At 42.4% G+C, this 20,693-nt stretch overlaps 1 protein-coding gene across 1 annotated transcript in view; it reads right to left on the bottom strand.

Moving 5' to 3' along the window:
* Nucleotides 1-20,693, bottom strand: part of LOC145391426 (uncharacterized) — a 343,680-nt gene that overhangs the window by 44,939 nt on the left and 278,048 nt on the right. The window lies entirely within an intron of this gene.

Below are 20,693 nucleotides of genomic sequence, written 5' to 3'. Positions count from 1 at the left end.
ACTTAAAAATAAAAAAAGAAGTCAATAAGGACAAAACACCGAAAAATGCATCATCGAAATGAAAGGAGTAAGTTATAATTTTATAAAATTTCGAACAACACAGAGCAATTTTAAGGGACAATTGTTCAGAATTTATAATTCCAAGGAAATCTGAGAAACTGAAGTTTGTTTCTCCCACCCAGTTGGTACATTCTAAAATACCTACCTCATTACGACGACGTATATTCTATCTAATTCTTACTACTTGCAGATGATTCATTCAGCTTAGGGGTTAAAGCTTTCATGAACTCCTTTGTTACTGGAGATTCTTCCCAAGATGATAAATATCGTCTGAAGTTAGGAAGAACACTCCAAAGAATAACGTCATCGGATTCAGGGGATTAGAGAAATGTTACGACTCACGAAGGAGCACGAGCACATAAAGCTACATTCTTTTTGTGATAAAGCAAATCTGTGGATGTGTACGTAACTCTAATGTAATGTGAAAATCGCGGTATCAGAAAACTGTTGAGGGTTTTATCTGCCGGCGTTTCTAGACTATCTTTACCGTGATGGTAAAGAATGGTATGGAAACAGGACAAAAGACATCTTTGATAGCCCGATCTACCTCTGCAATATTGTAAAGGGAAAGAATTAATTACAGGGAAGGGGCAACTCCAGGAGGTCCCACCCTGACGAAACTCTCCTGCGGACGAAAATCTGCCTGAGTGCAAAATTTCATGTTCCTAGGTTAATATATATATATATATATATATATATATATATATATATATATATATATATATATATATATATATATATATATATATATCATTGTCTTCCCTGAGGGCCTCTGTTCCATGAGGGTTGACCGTCGTGCGTTCCACCCTGCGTAAAACATGGTCGAGGTGAACGTCTACCAGTATGTAAAACTTCCGTGTTCCTTGGGTAACAACTACGGCCGTTCATAACGGCTTTGGAAAGGATCCCTAAGGGTCCCCTCTCCCCCGTTGGAGGTAGCCGTCAGGAGTCCCACCCTGCTTTTTAATCTGGCTCGCGTGAAGCTCTACAACTGTGCAAAAATTCGTGTTCTTAGGTAAAAAAAAAAAGAAAAATCCTAACAGCTATGACCGGGGCATTTTAGGATAAAAAAAGTAGTCTGCCACAAATTCTGAACGTCACTGTGTGTGTGTGTGTGTGTGTGTGTGTGTGTGTGTGTGTGTGTGTGTGTGTGTGTGTGTGTGTGTGTGTGTGTGTGTGTGTGTGTGTGTGTGTGTGTGTGTGTGAGAGAGAGAGAGAGAGAGAGAGAGAGAGAGAGAGAGAGAGCGTGCCTGCGTGCATGTCTATGCATGGAAGAAGGAACCAAAGGCCTGGAGCCAGAAGAGATTGTTCCCTCGACAAAAACAAGATAACAGAAAGATAAATTCAACATCATTTCGAGATGCCTGGATACACTGCGTTTGAAGGATTGGAGGTCATAGGCAGTAAGAAATAAAGACAGAGGAAGACAGATCCAGAGCTGACCTGTCACATAGGCCTATATGAACTGGGAGTAATGTTAACTTTTGCATGAGCTGGACAGAAAATGGATAAGAGTTTATTGCTAGACGGGTGGTACGCGCCCACCTTTGTGGTGGAGGGATGCAAGCAGATAGTTCAGAAGAGCAGTGACCATTGAAGTAGCGATAGAAAAGAGATAAAAATGCAACAGTGTATTACAGAGACAGAGGTTGAAGAGAGTCAGTAAGAAAAGGAGAGTTAATGAGACGAAAATGCTTTTACTTCACGATGTTGAGAAGAACTGTTTGTGTGGTGCCTTCACACACATGAGAGTTGTACTCTAGACAAGGGTGAGTAGAACCCATGTATAAAGTCAACAGCTGTGGGACAGGATGAATGAGAGCAAACTTCTTGCAAAAAGGAAAGGTACAAATTGACAGACAACGGCTAAGAGTTTGCCCAGGGAGGATGTAAGCAGAGAAACAAAGTTCTTGAGGACAACAGGAGGGACCCCACTAGGCCCGGATGCCTTGTTAATGATGAGGCCAGTGATGGCAGAAAATACTTCAGTTGAAGAAATTTTAACGTCAGCCTTGAGGAAGTCAGAGGGGGGAAAGTGATGGAGGGACAGTACCAGAATCGTCTATGATGGTTTTAGAGAAAGTCTCAGTGAAGAGTTCTGTTTTATCAGTAGTAGCAACAGCTACTGAGACATCATGATTGGAAAAGAAGAGGGAAGGATGATGAGGTAGAATTGTTAGAAAGGTTTCGGCAAAGCACCAGAAGGAGCGGGAAGAATTTATGTTGGAGAGTTCAGACCACTTACTATGAAAGAACTTATTCTTAGCAGAGCGAAAAACAGACTTGGCACGATTCCGGGCAGAAACATAAAAGAGATGAGATTCAGGTACGGGTTGGCTCCGGTACCTTTTGTGGGCCCTCTCCTTGTGGACAGCATAAGAACAAGCGTGATTAAATTTTTTTTTTTTTTTTTTTTTTGACGACACAGTTTAAGAGAAAAGAATTTATGCTTCTGTGTCCTAGAGAATAACCTCCGTAATGCACAAGGCACACTCAGATGGCTCTTAGCCATGGAAGCAGTAATCATTCCAGAGAAAATCAAGGAAGTTCTGCCTGAGGGCCTTCCAATCAGCAGCTCCAAAGTGCCACAGCAACCGCTTCTTAGGAGGGTCCACAGCCCTTAGTGGAGCGATATGACAGGTTAAGGTGATATGTTTGTGATCGGAGGAGCCCAAGGGAGAGAAAAGATTAACAGCGTACGCAGAAGGATCAGTTGTAGGGAAAAGGTCAAGTATGTTGGAACTCTGTTTGTGTGTGTGTGTGTGTGTGTGTGTGTGTGTGTGTGTGTGTGTGTGTGTGTGTGTGTGTGTGTGTGTGTGTGTGTGTGTGTGTGTGTGTGTGTGTTTCAATGCAGGGCGCCAAGCGCATGAGAGTTGGGCTGGCCGTTGTTAATACTTTGTTTTACGATCAAGGTTATACTGCATTAATTTCTTGCTGCAGCATGTTGATAGTTATATTGTACATTTTTTACGTATCAGAGTGTTTTGGGTTTTTGTACTAATAATGTAACCAAGAGTTTTAAGGATGAGGTGAGCTTGAGCTGTAAGTGCCAGTTAAGAATAACGGGTGGAGGGTTGTGTGGGGGTTTGAGGGAAGGTTGGGAGGTGGGGTAGAGACGAGTGGAGCGCGTTTCGTCCCCTCCCCCCTAGCTTCTTCCTTGGGTTTACTGAGGTAGCAAGGGGGCACCCCTGAGCAAAAAATTAATGCTCGTGAGTGTACCTGTGTATTTCCTTACTGAAAGCCATTTCAGCATCGAACGCCAAATTTTAAGATTTCATTATGATCGCTTTGACTGAATTTACCGCAAACCTTAACCTAATTAACAGAGACCAACTCATCGTAACTAGCCCAACCCTTCCAGACTAATCCAACCTAACTTAGCCCTAAGAAACTAACCTAACTTGACGCGGACTCATGGGCAAAGAAAATTTTACACCATAACCTAATAAACACAGCATAACTTAATCAACTATAACCTGATATGTTCCCCACCAGACTAAGATAGCTTAATTTAGCCCAGCTTAAACTAGCCTTACCAGACTAACCAAATCTAACCTAACAGAACTTAAACCTACCAGAACCTAATCTAGATCTTCAAGGAAAAGAAAAAGTGTCCAACCCTAATCTAACTGGCGAATTAACCTAACCTAGAACTGCCTGCGAAAGACGGAGCTCCCACATCGAGTACAGCACGGCAATACCGTATGTGTCCAGGAGTCACCTGGCGGTCGAGTGATTCGAGTGTTCCAGTCGGAGTTACAGTCGAACCATGTGTATAGGTGAGATCCCAAGGGGTGACTGGAGGTTTTTCGAACATGCAATGCCATCAAAGCTGGCAGGTTTTTCATCTACCCTGAGTCTCTTGAACTGGATGACGGTTTTTCGCTACTTTTAACTCCTTCACAACTTGATTATCTTTTTTAGCTGGATAAATCGCATCTGAGGGTAACAAGAAAAAAGAAATTTACACTGAAGGAGTTAAGGTACTGGACTATGGTAGTCTAGTTTCGGGCTCTTACGTCTCGAAAGGTGCACTGTGAATTGGCTGGAGGCAGAATTCTAGGATTGGAATGGGCTGTTGCATGCTCGTGCTACTATTCTAGTCCAAATAGTGGCCAGAGAAGTGCGGAGATTGGTTTTGTACCATTAATTCGGTAACATCTCTATTTAAGTTTCCTACCTCCAAACAATTTGACTGACCTAAAGGGATATCTCTTCCAGTGACAACAAGGCAAATGATGCCTCTGATAGCCACACACACCCAACAGCATTTATCATTATGTTAAAATAGCCCCCCATCCTTCTCGTTCCATCAATACACCTCTCAACACACACAACAAACATCCTAAAACAGCCAGCAGTACACCTGTGACACCCCCAGCAACCTCCCCCCCCAACACTCTCCTCAACGGCGCAACCTCAACACACCTCTCAAAACACCTTCAGGCTATCTCAACTCACCTCAGACCAACCCCACATGCACGCTGCAAACACCTCTGATGCATCCCAGACACGCCCCAGATGCACACCAGACACACCACCAACTGGAATGCATTCAGAGAGCGCGCCTACCTCCGCCAATGCCATTAAAAAGGATCTGGCCCGTACTTATAAAACACTAAGACTGCGTCGTAAGGCGAGAGTCAGTCCTAAATTCACAGGAGCGAGTCATAACTCCTTATGTTCGACCTAACCTGAGTCATAGCTAAAGGCACCTCCCGAGTTGGTATAGCGCTTAGGATGGGGCTTAAGACTCGATCATAACGGTAAACATGGCCGCCGCACCACAACAAAAAGTTCGCCAATGTCAACCAAGGAGTTTTTGTGACAGGAAAGATGTGCTTAATGAGTTACGTGATGCAGAACTGGTAGAGACACCGCTTGGACTGTGCAGGCATAATTTTTGTGACAGATTTAGCGTAGGAGACCCTAACAAGACCAACGGCAAGAAACAAGGCTTTCACGCCAGAAATTAATGTTAGTTTAAGTTGTGTGACCTTGTAACTGGAAAAAATGCAACTTTGTAGTGGTGACGACTACCTGTGCATTTCTCTATCGTACCGTTACAGTTCTCGATGCTGCTGGTCGCGGTGGTGGTGTTTGTTTACACAGGATGGTGTGGTCACAGTCTAAGTAAAAAGCCGTGTTTTTGTCGTCCAAGCTGGAGCTTGGGATTTGAAGCGCGTCTTGGGGAGCTTGGTTTCTGTCAGCAAAAACAGTCCAGGATACGTAGAACCGAAAAATTATGTGCCAGTCGCAAAGTAACAGAGGGGGTTTGCTGAAGACAATCTTCTGACGAATGTGCAACTTACACGCAGCCGTTATTTGTGCTGAACTGGCTCTATATGTCGTTAATATCAGCCACCTGCACTCTAATTTTATGTACATCGTGCTAACCTCATGATGTTTATCGTTTACATGTCCTTGCTTGCCAGTCTCACTCTCCCCGAGCTACACCAAGACTGCTCCCGACCACGCTTGGATGAGATACGAAAACGATCTTGGTTTCAGTGACAAATGCTTGGGCCTGCTTCGTATCACTTTGGCCGACAAAAATGGGGCAGCTTGGTTTCACCAAAGATGCCTTCAAATCTGATCCATCAGCTTGGACTACAAAAACGCGGCTATACAGTCATCTCACTCTTGGTTCAAATTTTGGAGCATCCCGCACATGACGTCACAGGGTTCTGGTCCTCCCGGAGCCGTCAGTTGGCTCCAGGCAGCGGTGGGGAGTGGACTTTTATGCATGGTTGCAGAGAGAGCAGACGTGTTTCCTGAGCTCTCCTCTAGCTATAGGGCTGCCTCACCGGCATAGATTTTGCTTTTTCTGCCACTAGGGTGTTTTTAAAATAAAGTTAGGATTAGTTAGTTCTCATTTTCCTCCCTTCCCTGTTAGAGATACAATAGGTTTTTGTATCTATTTCCTGAGTTTACCTTTGCTTATCGCCCACGGAGGTTCCCCCCACTGATCGCTCTGGGGCATGAACGAACACGGTCGGGCCTCCCTGGAGTGGTTTGAGAGGGCAACCTCAGATTTAGGTGTTTTGCCCCTGGTTGTTGGTCCCTTGTTTGTCTTCTCACCTTCTTCCCACTTCCCCCGTTAGGGGGGAGTGGTACTATGGAGGACGCCCCTACTGCCTCCCCCCCCCATCAGGGGGGGGAGGTAGTCCTGACCGACCCCCGACTAACCAACGGACGGACTGTCCCCTGACTGAATGGCCCCGGACCAGAGCTTTAGATATAAGTGTACATAACGCTGAGTTTGTCTCGATTCACGCGGTTGGTTCTACTCCCCTGTCCAGCTTCAATCCCTTCATCATCAAGAAGGTGATTGATGGGTGTGCAGGTGAGGTGGAACAAGTTAAAAAACTTGCAAGTGGAGATCTCTTGGTAAAGACTATCAATTCTGCCCAGGTAAAGGACTTGCTGAAACTGAGGAAGTTCCACAGTTACGATGTCCAGACGACGATCCCCCACTCCATGAATTCCTGCAAGGGTGTTATCACCTGCAGGGATCTGGTGCTTATGGAAGAGGAAGAAATCGTACAGGAACTTGCTCAGCAAGATGTAATAGAGGCTAGATTTATTACAAGATTTTCAGAAAGTATAAGGACGAAGACCGCAACAGTTGTTTTGACTTATGGAAAAGTATCTCTTCCAGCCAATGTGAAAGTTGGATACGAAATTTTCAATGTCAGACCATACATCCCGAACCCCCTTCGTTGTGCAAAATGTCAGATATATGGACACCATGAAAAGGTTTGTTGGTCTTCTAACCTAGTATGTGGCAAGTGCGCGGCTGTAGGCCATTCTGCTGACCACTGTACATCAGAGAATGAATGTTGCTTTCACTGCCAGGGCACTCACCCCACTTCCTCTCGGGTTTGTCCCAAGTGGAAGGAGGAGAAAGAGGTCTGCACAGTGAAGGCAACTGAGGGCATATCCTTTTACGATGCTAGGAAGAAGGTGAAGGAGTTGCATGCAACTCCCAAACCAAATATCTCCTATGCATCGGCGGTTGTGTCCCGTCCTGTGATGTGCACTGTGGAGACACAGACTGACCTTACATTCACTCCTCATGCCCCACACCCTACCTCTGTCTAAGCCTCCTGTACGTTCCAACTCTCTGACAGACATCCCTGTTGCCACTTCATACTCTCAGGCTGCCGCTGCTCCTTCACAGTCAGTGCGGCCAAAACAGAAGCCTGACAAGTCAGATAAAATTAACTTGACCACCCTCACCAAACAGTCACGTCCTCATGTCCTTCCCGCTCCTGGTCCAGCGAGGGAGAGAAAGAATAGCTCTTCCTCGGTGGATTCTGGGAGCTTTGTTATTGATGAGAATATGGAGATCTCCACGAGTAAGCACCGGGAAAGGTCCCCCGGTAGCCACTCGCCTGGTGGCGGGGGGCATAAAAAAACTAAGAGCACTGGCCACCCTCGTAAATCTTAAACCGTCGCTTTCACTGTATTACAGTGGAATTGTAGAGGTGTCGGGAATAAGTTACCAAATATAGCAATCTTGCTGTCAATACACAGGACAGATGTTATTTATTTACAGGAGACGCGCCTGGAGGATCACCCTGATCCTCTATAGTTAAAACACTACCACTCGTCTAGAAGATATGAAGGTCACGGAGTCGCCATATACACACAAATCACACCCACAAATGGAAGTGATTCTAAATTCTACTCTGGAAGCTGTAGCGTGCAGAGTAAAATTTAATAACACGTATCTGTTATTTGCTCTCTATACTGTCCTCCACACGGCCCCATTGATAGTGATGCTTTAAATTCACTAGTTGAACATCTACCTGGGAATAAGTTGGTGCTGGGCGATTTTAACGCTCATCACTATCAATCGGGTAGCTTGAGGATCGATGGTCGTGGGGAGCAAGTAGCCGACCTAATACTATAGTCCAACCTCTGTCTTCTGAACGATGGTAGAGCGACACGTGTAGATGATCGAACTGGTAACTTTTCAGCCATTGACTTATCTTTGGCCTCTCCTGGTATACATCAAGATCTCTCGTGGGACCCTTACAACGACTCCTTGGGAAGTGATCATTTACCCATCTGGCTTTCTTATACACGCAACATCGCTTCGGACCCTCCACCTCCAAAATTTAACTATAAGAAAGCAGATTGGGGATCCTTCTCAAAGATCGCCAATTTAGATATATCTAGGGAGACCATAGATGTTAAGGTCGAAAATATAACTACTTCCACATTACACGCAGCTGAGGCTGCTATTCCCAAGACTTCTACAGTTCATGCAAAGCATAGAGCACATTGGTGGACGCCGGATTGCCGACAAGCATTAAGAAAATGCAATAGGAGATACAGGATTTATGATAGTCAGCCCACTGAGGAAAACTTTATTGCATACAAACAGGCACGGGCTGAGGCAAGGAGAATATTAAGAAGGGCCAAACGTGACTCCTGGCGGTTCTTTGTGTCCATGGTGACTCGTACAACACCATTACATAAAGTCTGGTCCACTATAAGATTATTAAATAATAAACGCCCATACTTCCCTGTGACCACCTTGCAGGTGAATAACACCACCTATGACGAGCCCGTGGACGTTGCTAACATCCTCGCCAGGAGTTTTTCTCATGTAAGTAGCTCAGCCAATTATGACCCGCGTTTTCAACATCATAAACGCATGGCTGCTACAGATATTAGACTTTGCCACAGAAGACGTAGACTCCCCGTACAACCAAGGGTTTACGCTAGATGAACTGCTCCTTGCCCTTAAATCCTGTAAAGACACCAGCCCTGGACCAGACACCATCACGTATGATATGATCCAGCATCTTAATCAGGACAACCTGATTAAGATGTTAGCATTGTACAATGAGATTTGGGCGTCTCGAACGTTCCCAAACTCATGGCACTTTGCGCACGTCATACCGATACCCAAAGAGGCTGGTCGTCTTATGAATCCCACTTCATTTCGTCCTATTGTGTTGACTTCTTGTCTATGTAAGGTCATGGAACGTATGGTTAACAATAGGCTTCTTTTTGTTTTAGAGTCGAAGAATTTGTTAAATGATCAACAATGTGGCTTCCATAAATACAGAAGTTCACAAGATCATTTAATGAATTTGGAGCATTGTATTGCAGAGGCATTTGCCAATAAAGAATTCATGATAGGGGTGTTCTTGGACATCCATAAAGCCTATGACATGACCTGGCGACACGGTATACTAATGAAGCTCTATGCTTATGGTTTAAGAGAAAATTTGCCTGTTTTTATTTCAAATTTCTTAAGGGACAGAACTTTCTCTGTCAAATTGCCACGTAACGTAACATCGGATATATTTATCCAGGAAAACGGAGTGCCACAGGGAAGTGTGCTTAGTCCTACTTTATTTAGCATTATGATCAATGATATTATGTCATCAGCTCCCATCCCGAGGAATCTTAAATACTCGCTCTACACTGACAATTGTGCAATATGGCACTCTTCCCGTAATGCACAATTTTCGGCTGGGCGGATTCAAGCAGCCCTTGACTCCGTACACCAATGGGCCTTGCAGTGGGAATTTAAGTTTTCCGTACGTAAGTGTACCGCTATAGTCTTCACTAATTGCAACGTACCTAATTTGTGCTTAACTTTGGATAATCAGGCGGTACCTTTTCAAAATTCTGTAAAATTTTTAGGAATACATTTTGATCGTAGAATTAATTTTAAACTTCACGTTAATACTTTGCTTGCTCGTTGTGATAAACTGTTAAATGTCCTCAAGTACCTAGCAGGTACTACCTGGGGTGCCAACAGAAAATCTTTATTAATGGTGTATAAGTCCCTTATTCGATCGAAGTTAGACTATGGCGCACAGGTGTATGGCTCGGCATCCGATGCCACGCTGAAAGGATTGGATGTGTCACAGAATAAATGTTTGCGAATGTGTCTTGGAGCCGTCTGGTGTACCCGCGTGGCTCGTATGGAAGTGGAGGCGAATGTGCCTCCCCTCCGTATTCGCCGTGACCACCTGGCCTTCTCCTACGGCGTAAGGACGTTTAGGAAAAGTAATATCGGCAATGTGGCCTGTACCCCCCTGCGTCAATACTATCACCTTCTGCGGGGGGTGCGTTGGCCACTTGCCGTTCGCCTCCACTTACTGACTCAGGAGCTTGGTGTGGACCCCAGTGACTGTGACAAGTTGGTGTTTAAAAAGATAGCGCCTTGGGAGCCACCCGGCTTTACAGTGGATGTCTCATGGCTCCCAGCACCAAAGGCCAAGGCGCCAGAGGCGGAGGTCCACCACTTGTTTCGTAACATCATTGTTCGTCACTTGGGGTCCCATCAATTGTACACCGACGGCTCCAAGTCGAGTGAATGCGTGGGTGCAAGTGTGTGGTCGACTGAATGTGCACTTAGGTATCGGTTGCCGACTCATACATCTGTGTTTACCTCCGATCTTTTTGCTTTTGACAAAGCCATAGACTATGCTCTCAATTCTAGGCATGACTCATTTGTCATATTTTCAGATTCAAAATCAGCCCTTCAGGCAATTGCATCTTGTACTACGGACTCTCACAAGATCCAGGGCCGCATCGTTAATAAGTTGCATTCATGCAACAAGTCATTCACGCTGATCTGGGTGCCTGGTCATTGTCGTATCTACGGCAATGAGCAGGCTGACTTACTTGCAAAGTTGGCTGTAGAGCTCGAGGAGACTTGGGACGTTCCTCGTGATCTACGGTCGAGTCTCTCTCTCGGAAAGAAATCAATAAATCTTCTGTGGCAAGGTCAGTGGACCAGACTAAATATTCCGATCTGTAAGCCGTACCTGGGCTACTGGGACACCGCCAACCGCCCCAGTCGCCTGGAAGAAAAAGTGTTGGCACGGTTATGGCTCAATGCCACCATTTTAACACATATGAAACCTTATATGGAAAGACGCTTCCCACCGCACTGTGACATCTGTGATGCGGTGTTATCTATCAGTCATATCATCCTGCGCTGTCGGCGATGTATTCGTGAACGTGCTTCACTTATAAATTACTGCGGCGCAGCAGACATCCCTTTCACCCTGTCCACCATCCTGGGTGATGGAGACATTCTTATGACTGATAAATTGATGGCTTTCTTGAGAGAGACCGGACTGATCAGAGTGATGTGACTTTCTTCCTGTGTGGTTATGGTTTTTATTAACGGTAAATATGTATATATTGTAATATTAATTAGGGTTGACAGTTGACATATTTTAAATAGTTCCTCCTCCCACTGATCTATTTCTAATATAGATGTCCCCTACATTAAGCCAAATTCCTCGCCTGACAGTCATCAGCTGATGAGTGCAAGTGTGCAATATAGGAAGGTATTGGGCACTTGTAGTCGATGGTGGTCTGCTGGGAGAGGTTCTTCACTTATTGTATAAATTATGTAAATACATTATACTATCCTGCTTAAGTTATTCTAATTAGGGCCGACAGCTGACGTATATGGAAATGTTCCTGACTCGTCTGGTTCCCTTTCATATATTGATGTCCCCTATATTAGGTTGTGCCTCGATTGACAGTCACCAGGTGATGAGTGCAGGTATGTCATGTAGAAAGGCATAACACATCTGCAGTCGATGGTGCTCTGTTAGTCGAGGTATTTTTATCATTAGTTTAAGCCTAGCTATTTGTCTCTGTAGGATTTAGTATAGATTAGCGATTTGTCTGTTAGGTGATTAGTTTTAGGGTCTTTAGATTAGTTTTCTTTATAATATAAGGTATAAAAAATATAAAACCAAGAAAAAATTTAAAATAAAAATACAAAAAAAAAAAAAATTAAAATCATTATATATATATAAAATGTACGTTTGCATGAAAGTGTGTCTGTATGTATGCATGGAAGTGTGTGTGTGTGTGTGTGTGTGTGTGTGTGTGTATATATATATGTTTGTATATATATGTATATATGTTTAAATGTATATACATATGTATATACATCCGGCCTTAATAACCAGGGGCTTCGGCCCCAATGGTTGATAGGCCAGGGAAAAAAAAAAAAAAAAGGTAAGACTCAGTCTCTTCTCACTCGTGCAGGAAGTTCAGACGTGCGGCGCTTGAAAACATGCCAGTTTAAATATGGAATAATTTCCGAAGCTGAAGAGGTCAAAGTTAGATTCAAAAGTTTATCTTTATCAAAGAAAATTAAAGATTATAAAGTTTTATAAGACGATGGGTGACGTTTGAAGAATATTATCCAAGCACTGTGTACATGTACAGCTCCGGACAGATGAAACGGCTACACCCCATCCACCAGCGACTTGGTTTGGGTCTCAGTGGTTCTGGTAACAGTTGCGGGTGGAGGGAGGGGGGATGTGGGAGGGTGAGGAAGGGAGAAATGTGGGCGGAGTTATATAGGGGGTAGTGTGGGAGGGTGAAGAAGCAGCAAAGTCTGGCTGGTGGGAGGGGGAGACGAATGGTTGGGTAGCGGAGACGAGAGTCTGCTGGAGGGTAAGACAGGTTTTTTTTTTTTTTTTTTTATGCGAGGAAGAAGGAACCAAAGGCCATGAGCCCACAGTAACAGTTCCCTCCAAGAGAAAAACAAAATACAATATAGAGCCAAATTCAAGATCCGATCATTTTGAGATGCCTGGACACACTGCGTTTGAAAGACTGGAGATCATAGGCAGCAGGAAATACAGACAGAGGGAGACAGTTCCAGAGCTGACCTGTTGCATAAATGAAAGACTGGGAGTAACGGTTAACTCTTGCATTAGAGAGTTGGACAGAAAAAGGATGAGAGTTTGCTGCCAGACGGGTGCTTCGCGCCCGTCGTAGAGGTGGAGGAATGCAAGCAGAGAGTTCAGAGGAGCAGTGACCATTAAAGTAGCGATAGAAAAGAGATAAAGATGCAACAGTGCGGCGAAGAGACAGAGGTTGAAGGGAGTCAGTAAGAGGAGGAGAGTTAATGAGACGAAAAGCCTTTGCCTCCACCCTATTGAGAAGAGCTGTATGTGGGGAGCCTTCCCACACATGAGAGTTGTACTCCACACAGGGGCGGATAAAAACCCCTGTATAGAGTCAACAATTGTGCAGGGGTGAAGAAAGTGCGGAGTCGGCTTAGCACACCCAATCTCTTGGAAGCAGATTTTACAAGAGATGTAATATGATATTTCCAAGATAAGTCCCGAGTAAATGAAACCCCAAGCATGTTCAAGGATGATGCAGGATTAAGCTGAATATTATTAAACATTAGTGGGTATACCTGTGGAAGATTTTGTCGGGTTGATAGGTGTAAGAACTGAGTCTTAGATGCATTAAAGACAACCATATTATTTTTACCCCAGTCAGAGATACGAGCCAAATCAGACATCAGGTGTGCCACAGCCTCATCCCTTGCTTGTTGAAGTAACTGTTGAGACGGGCGTTGCGGGAACCGAATGGAAAGGTGAAGGGTGGAGTCGTCAGCGTATGAGTGCATAGGGTTAGATGTACAGCTTAGAAGATCATTGATGAATAAAAGGAAGAGAGTTGGTGATAGGACAGAGCCCTGAGGAACACCACTGTTGATAGATCTAGGAGAAGAACGATGGCCGTCTACAACAGCGGCTATAGAACGACCAGACAGGAAGCTAGCGATGAAGGCACAGATAGAAGGATAGAAACCGTAGGAGGGCAGTTTGGAAATTAAAGATTTATGCCAGAATCGATCGAAAGCCTTTGAGATGTCAAGTGCAATGGCAAAGCTTTCGCCAAAGTCCCGAAAGGAGGATGACCAGGAGTCTGAAAGGTAGGTGAGAAGATCGCCAGTGGAGCGTCCCTGACGGAACCCATACTGACGATCGGAAAGAAGGTTGTGATAGGAAAGATGCCTTAAAATTTTTCTATTAAGAATTGACTCGAAAACTTTTGAAATATAGGACGTTAAAGCAATTGGACGATAGTTGGAGGGTTGGGAGTGGTCACCCTTCTTTGGGACTGGCTGAATGAGAGCAAACTTCCAGCAAGAAGGAAAGGTACAAGTTGACAGACAAAGGCGAAAGAGTTTGCCTAGGCAAGGTGTAAGCACAGAAGCACAGTTCTTGAGAACAACAGGAGGGACCCCATCAGGCCCATATGCCTTGTTAGTACTGAGGCCAGTGATGGCAGAAAGTACATCAACTGAAGAAATTTTAGTGTCAGCCATGAGGAAGTCAGAGGGGGGAAGTGATGGAGGAACAGCACCGGAATCGTCTAAGGTAGAATTGGAGGAGAAAGTCTGTGCGAAGAGATCTGCTTTATCAGTAGAAGAAATAGCTACAGAACCATCAGAGTAGAAAAGAGGTGGGAAGGATGATGAGGTAAAGTTGTTAGAAAGATTTTTGGCAAGATGCCAGAAGGAGCGGGAAGAATTCGAGTCGGAGAGGTGAGTGTGATTAGATGAAAAGAAATTACAAAAAATGAATTATTATAATATCTGCTGCATATATTGCATTTTATCTACTAAATAAAAACACTGTCTATTATTCACCACCGTATTTGGGTATCCTACTCATTATTATTATCCTTTGGATATTAGGCAATAAATAAAGATATTGGACGGTCTTTCGGACCCGAACCAATTTTTTCATAACTTTTTTCTTCAGCTATTTCCGTATTCCTATTATCACTCGTGCTTGAAGTCCCCCTTTTTTTCACTTTCTCCTACGCCCTACATTTTTTTTAGGCATAAGGCAGTTTAACTTTCTCTTTAAATAACCATATTTGTCAACAAATATTCCTTTCATTAATCTATTTAATTACCTGTTTTCTTTCAATATGCATTTGTCTAATAATGGGTGTTACACCTTAATTGGCGCCGCTATTTGAAGTTCTGAATAAATTTGGTCTAAATTTACGCATATATTGCAGTCTCTCTCAAGTAGGCTGGCAACCTCACACATCCTCCCCCCTGCTTTCTCCTTCTCTCGCTACCCGTTCCCTCCTTTCCTTTTGTAGTACTGTTTATCTATTCTTTCTCATATTTTTAACCTCATTCCTTCTTACAAACTTTTAGTGCCATAGGAATTTCTCCCTTATCACCTACAGTCCTACTACATGAAAGTGGAAAAAACTGCCATCGGGAAAAGAATAACTGGAAAATTATGGCGAAGGTTACGATGTTAATTATTTAGAATGAAAGTGTTGGCAGATACGCATTCTTGACGTGATTATCACAGACACAGCATTTCGCCTTCATAAAACAGAAGGACTATAGGTTTCATGCATTACCTCCTTACGTCCAGCATTACTGTGCAGAACGCCATGTATAACACATTAAGGACCACAAGGACAGTACTGGTAGTCATCGTGATTCTCATGAATCTCTCCATAGGCTATTGAAAACAGTGCTTTAAGCTGAACTTCAGAATTATGTTCTCATCATGGCAATGATAGGCAAAGATAATAAAAACAATATATACAACCAAATTATCGTTTATTATACAACAAAGCTCAAACTGCCTCCGTGCTACCTGAAAGAAAATTAAATATCTGATCATATATATATATATATATATATATATATATATATATATATATATATATATATATATATATCTGGATGATGCCATGTCGTAGCGCTTAAGGGAATAACAGGGATGACGACGGTGATAATTGTCGCAAGGGAACGAGATGAAAGGAAAATTTTCTCTACCTGAAGTAAATTCTAATGGACAGTAATAATTCGAGACCCCGTTTATTGACAATAATTTTTATAGATCTGCATGTCGTCGTTATTGCGTCTCGGAACATTTCGGTAGATGATATAACTGATATAAATTGATAAATGAGTAGAGAGATATCCTTATCGTCTATATTACGGGATAAGTATGATATAGTAATGATAATCTGTTCTGATAGAGTAAATCTTGCTGTGACGGAAGGGTATTTGTAAAGCGAACTAATTTATACCATAGACTGTTTCAGAAGTGTTTCTTCTTCGTAAACTGAAGCTCGATGAATACTCTAGACTGTATGCCAGGAAACAGGTGACCTTGTTGTTTCTTATGAGGGATCCGGTTCGTGGCATAGTATGGAGGATGCATAGAGCTCAAATTTATCAAACAGATAGTATCCTCGTAACTGGCCACCTCTTCACCCACTTCCTGAAACTCAGACATGGAGTACCGGGGTGAGAATAACGCCATAATGACTAATACACCACAAACACATGGATATTTATACATCAACGAGAAACGACTGTGGTTCACTTGTATTTTCTATGGACTGCAATAAACACCGTTACTCAGGGCAGACCACCAGTTCCATGTTTTGTCAGTATATACTGAGATGAATGATTCTAACCGAATCAGGTAGATCCTCTCCGTCAACTGAGACAGTGGCATACTGACATGTGAATTAATTGTCATGTCTGGTTATTCTTTAGAAACAGTAAAAAAAAATAATTACTTTTTGTTTACCTGTAGAAACAAATAAAATAGTAGTTAGAGGACAAACTTGTGCCACGTGACACTATGCGAAGTCGTTAGGTTTCCTGCCATGAACAGAGGTGTTAACAGAGGTATCAGCCACCCCGGGGCATCAGTCACACCGATTCAGAATGGAGGCAAGACGTAGAGAGGCAAGACGGAGAGAGGCAAGAGAAAGGAGGATTGGTTTAAGAGGGCGCATTGTAGGGATGCGTGAAGCCGGGCAGTCCATCCGAGCCATCGCTAACACCCTGGGAATTTCCACCAACACTGTCCAAAGGTGGATAAGAAGGTGAGTGTAGATATACAGTAGTTCCTCTAATAATAAATAACATAACCGTCAGTTTAGGAGTTAAAGACACATAAGGTTTATGAAATAACACCACATCATGTTCTTCCTGACCTTACTATATAATACATTTACTCTATTTCCTTCCGTCTGGCCAACGCAAGTTTAAATATGGTAACATCGCATTGCACGCTCGTGATTGGCGGAACAAATGTGGTCCTTTAACCTTGGCTTGTTAAGATAAATATTTAAAATTTATGCCTTCATAAATGTATTTTTATTAATCTTTGTGTCGTTGAGTAATAAAATTACGTTAAGGAAGGGATAACTTAATTGTTCATCTCAATAAGTAAAACGTAATCAACATATGTTCGGTAATCACGAACTGCCAATGCGATAGTGTCATATTTACAAATAATGCCACAATCACGTAGGCCTGACGAAATAAAATAGTATATATTGTAACTGTTTAGGGATGAAAGTTTTAATGTGTAGACAACTAAGCTAGAAAACACGCATCCCGGATAATGTTAGGGTAAGGACTGCAGGTCTACATTAAGTCAGGTGCGACTGTGTTGAATGATTCATGTAAAATCTAATGCCAGACTACTCCTCCCAAAAGCCTCGTTCCCTAGTTTAGCCCTCAAAAATTGAGTAGGAGTAAGTAGAGCGGTTATTAAGACAAATTAGATAAAGAAAACTACACAGAAAAATCAGATGAAACTGTCACTGTCATATCATAAATATGTAACTGGTGGCAACGAGGTGGTTATCTCGTATCTGAGACTGATACCCGGGTCGGTGGAGTAGGTGGACAATTTTCCGAGCCAACTGTGTTCCTGATCACGTAGCAGAAAGTAGAAACTCTGATGTAAAACCGGGGGTTGCACCCTCATCTAAGGTGCCTAATTCGCCGTGAAATACTAATATATATATATATATCTATATATATATATATATATATATATATATATATATATATATATATTCACGTAGTTTAGGGCCTGCCATAATCTACGTGACTTTGAGCTTTCTTGTGTAGGGGAAGAAGGTCGAATGTCGCCTAGTTTTTCAAAGAGGGTAATTCAAACAGGACTAAGTAAACAGGATCTCAAATTTGGGATTCTGGTCAGTAAGCTCCTTCTGCTCTACACGCCTCAAATATGAATAGTATTTTTCATTGAAATATATTTGACCAGGTTTCTGTATGATGAGGTTCCTATGTGGAAAGAATTTGTGTTTTCTGTGTTACATATAAGAAATTACCCAAAGTTTTCTATTTTCATGGCATTTTTTATCAATAACCATGATCAACACTATGAACTCTAAATTTAAAATTGTTTGCCAGAGCAGAGAACACTGACTGGTATGGCAACCTACCACGGGGAAGACCATCATGGTGCACTACTGCTCAGAGGCAAGATATTGTGCAAACCGCAGAAGCCGATCCACAGACAAATGCGGTAGCCATAAGGGAATCGCTGCATCTTGATGTCAGCGAGAGGACTGTAAGACGAGTGCTGCACGAAGCGGGGTTGCATCATAGGACCCCAGCAAACAAGGAATTTCTGACTGACCAACATCGCGAGGGAAGGTTACGGTTTGCCCAACAATATGTTGACAAGTCAGAGGATTTTTGGAAGAGAGTGATATATGGACAGATGAGAAAACCTTCTCCTCTTCGTGTCACGGAAGGCGCCACTGCTGGAGGAGGAATAATACCCGGTGAGTATAATTTCTGAGGTTTTTGCTTCTATAAACTAAACTATTCAGTCATACATGACCATAAGAATATATAAATAATTACTGCAGGGGGACAACCAGTTTAGTTACAACGTCAGCGACATCAATAAAATAGTTACTAATAAGAGTCCATGCAGAGTAAATTACTTTGGGTATATAGGGTTACGCAGTGTTTGAATTAGTGACTGTAAAACATTTTCCCTAAAACAAACAAAAACTTTAAATACTAATGGGATGGAAAGATCACGCTGGCATGAAGTCAACAACTTTAAATAATACCCACACTAGACAGACGTTGATTTATCCCTTGGGAATCCTAAAAGTGGTAAATGTAATAACTCTACGTGCTTACATTCATAATGCATATTCACTTAGTATGTGTCACTGCTACCATACCAACCTGAACTATGGCACACAGACTGACAAAGACAACCTACCAAATCTTATCCCTAGCGAACAGGTTATTTAATGATCTATTACTCATACATATAGATATCATCTTTGCATATTTCGCACCATCAATTTAGGCTCCCCCTACGTAATCAATATTTATCCTACCATTGTTCAGTTAGTAACCCTATAAATGAACTTCTATAAGGCAACCACGCATTTCACATGCTTGTTCTTTAGTGTAGGCTATTCCTCAGTTGCACTGAAGTAAGACAGGCATTCATGGCATGTCATTAACATTTCCCAATATTGTTAAGAACCTCTTGTTAGCATAAAACAAATATGCAATTATACCTTGAAGATTATTAATGCTAGTCTCCTTCTTTCAACAGATACAACCAGGAAAACGTATTTCATGTGGCCAGGAGTGGACACGTGAACGTAAATATTTGGGGGTGGGTAAGCTGGCATGGGATGGGTGACATGCACCACATAGAGGGTCGGTTCAATTCAGAGAAGTATATTGATATACTTAATAACTTCTTTCTGCCCTCATTTTCTGCCAGCAACTATCCCTTTCCTACTGGTCCAGTAGATTTTGTCCAGGACAGATGCCCCGTTCACCAGGCTCGCGTGGTCCAGGAGTGGTTCCAGGAACACCCTCGCTTCCAGCTTCTGCCCTGGCCCAGTAAGGGTGCGGACTGCAACCCCATAGAAAATCTCTGGGGATCAATGATAACTTCGTGGGAGCCTGAACAGGAACGCACACCCCAGGAGCCACTGGACCACACCCGGCGAGTATGGGAAGTCTTCCGGGGTAAACCTGACCATGTGAAATGTCACACAGGTAATATACAAAGACGTCTGCAGGCTGTTATCGAAAAGGGTGGTGGATGAACAGGATGCTGAGAGGTATTAAGTGTTAAGTCTCATTGCTCTCATTGCTCTTGTTATTCTATGAAATATATATGTTGTTAGCTGTGCAAATAACACGCACACAATATTATATATATATATATATATATATATATATATATATATATATATATATATATATATATATATATATATATATATAATCATACAGGCTCTACACTTATGAAATTTAACATCGAGTAACCCTGTATGCCCAAAGTAATTTCCTCTGCATGGACTGACGTTGTAACGAAACTGGTTGTCCCCCTGCTGTAATTATTAATATATTTTTATGGTCATGTATGACTGAATAGTTTAGTTTATACAAGCGAAAACCTCATAAATAATACTCAACGAGTATTATTCCTTCTTCAGCAGTTGCGCCTTCAGTGACACACTTCCAAAAATCCTCTGGCTTGTCAACATAACGTTTGCTAGGGTCCTGTGATGCAACCCTGCTTCGTGCAATACTCTTCTCATAGTCTTTTCGCTGATATCATGGTCTGTGCATCGGTTTCTGTGGCGTGTAGTGCAACATGGTGGTTTCCGTGTGGTAGGTTGCCATGCTAGTTAGTGTACTCTGCTTTACCCAACAAAATAAATTTTAAATCAAACAGTGTTGTTCATGGTTATTAATATATATATATATATATATATATATATATATATATATATATATATATATATATATATATATATATATATATATATATATATATATATATATATATATATATATATATATATATATATATATATATATATATATATATATAGGATCATGTATTTAATTTCATCAGGTTACATGTGATTGTGTGAGCTGGTTACACCCTTGAGACTGCAGCACGGAGGCAGTTTGAGCTTTGTTGTATAATAAATGATAATTTGGTTGTATA

The sequence above is a fragment of the Coenobita brevimanus genome, chromosome 18, assembly GCF_032717465.1.
Source record: "Coenobita brevimanus isolate Jiangsu-jjx chromosome 18, ASM3271746v2, whole genome shotgun sequence".
Taxonomy (NCBI): domain Eukaryota; kingdom Metazoa; phylum Arthropoda; class Malacostraca; order Decapoda; family Coenobitidae; genus Coenobita; species Coenobita brevimanus.
Note: the sequence above shows the minus strand (reverse complement) of the source record. Positions and strands in the feature narration are given on the sequence as shown.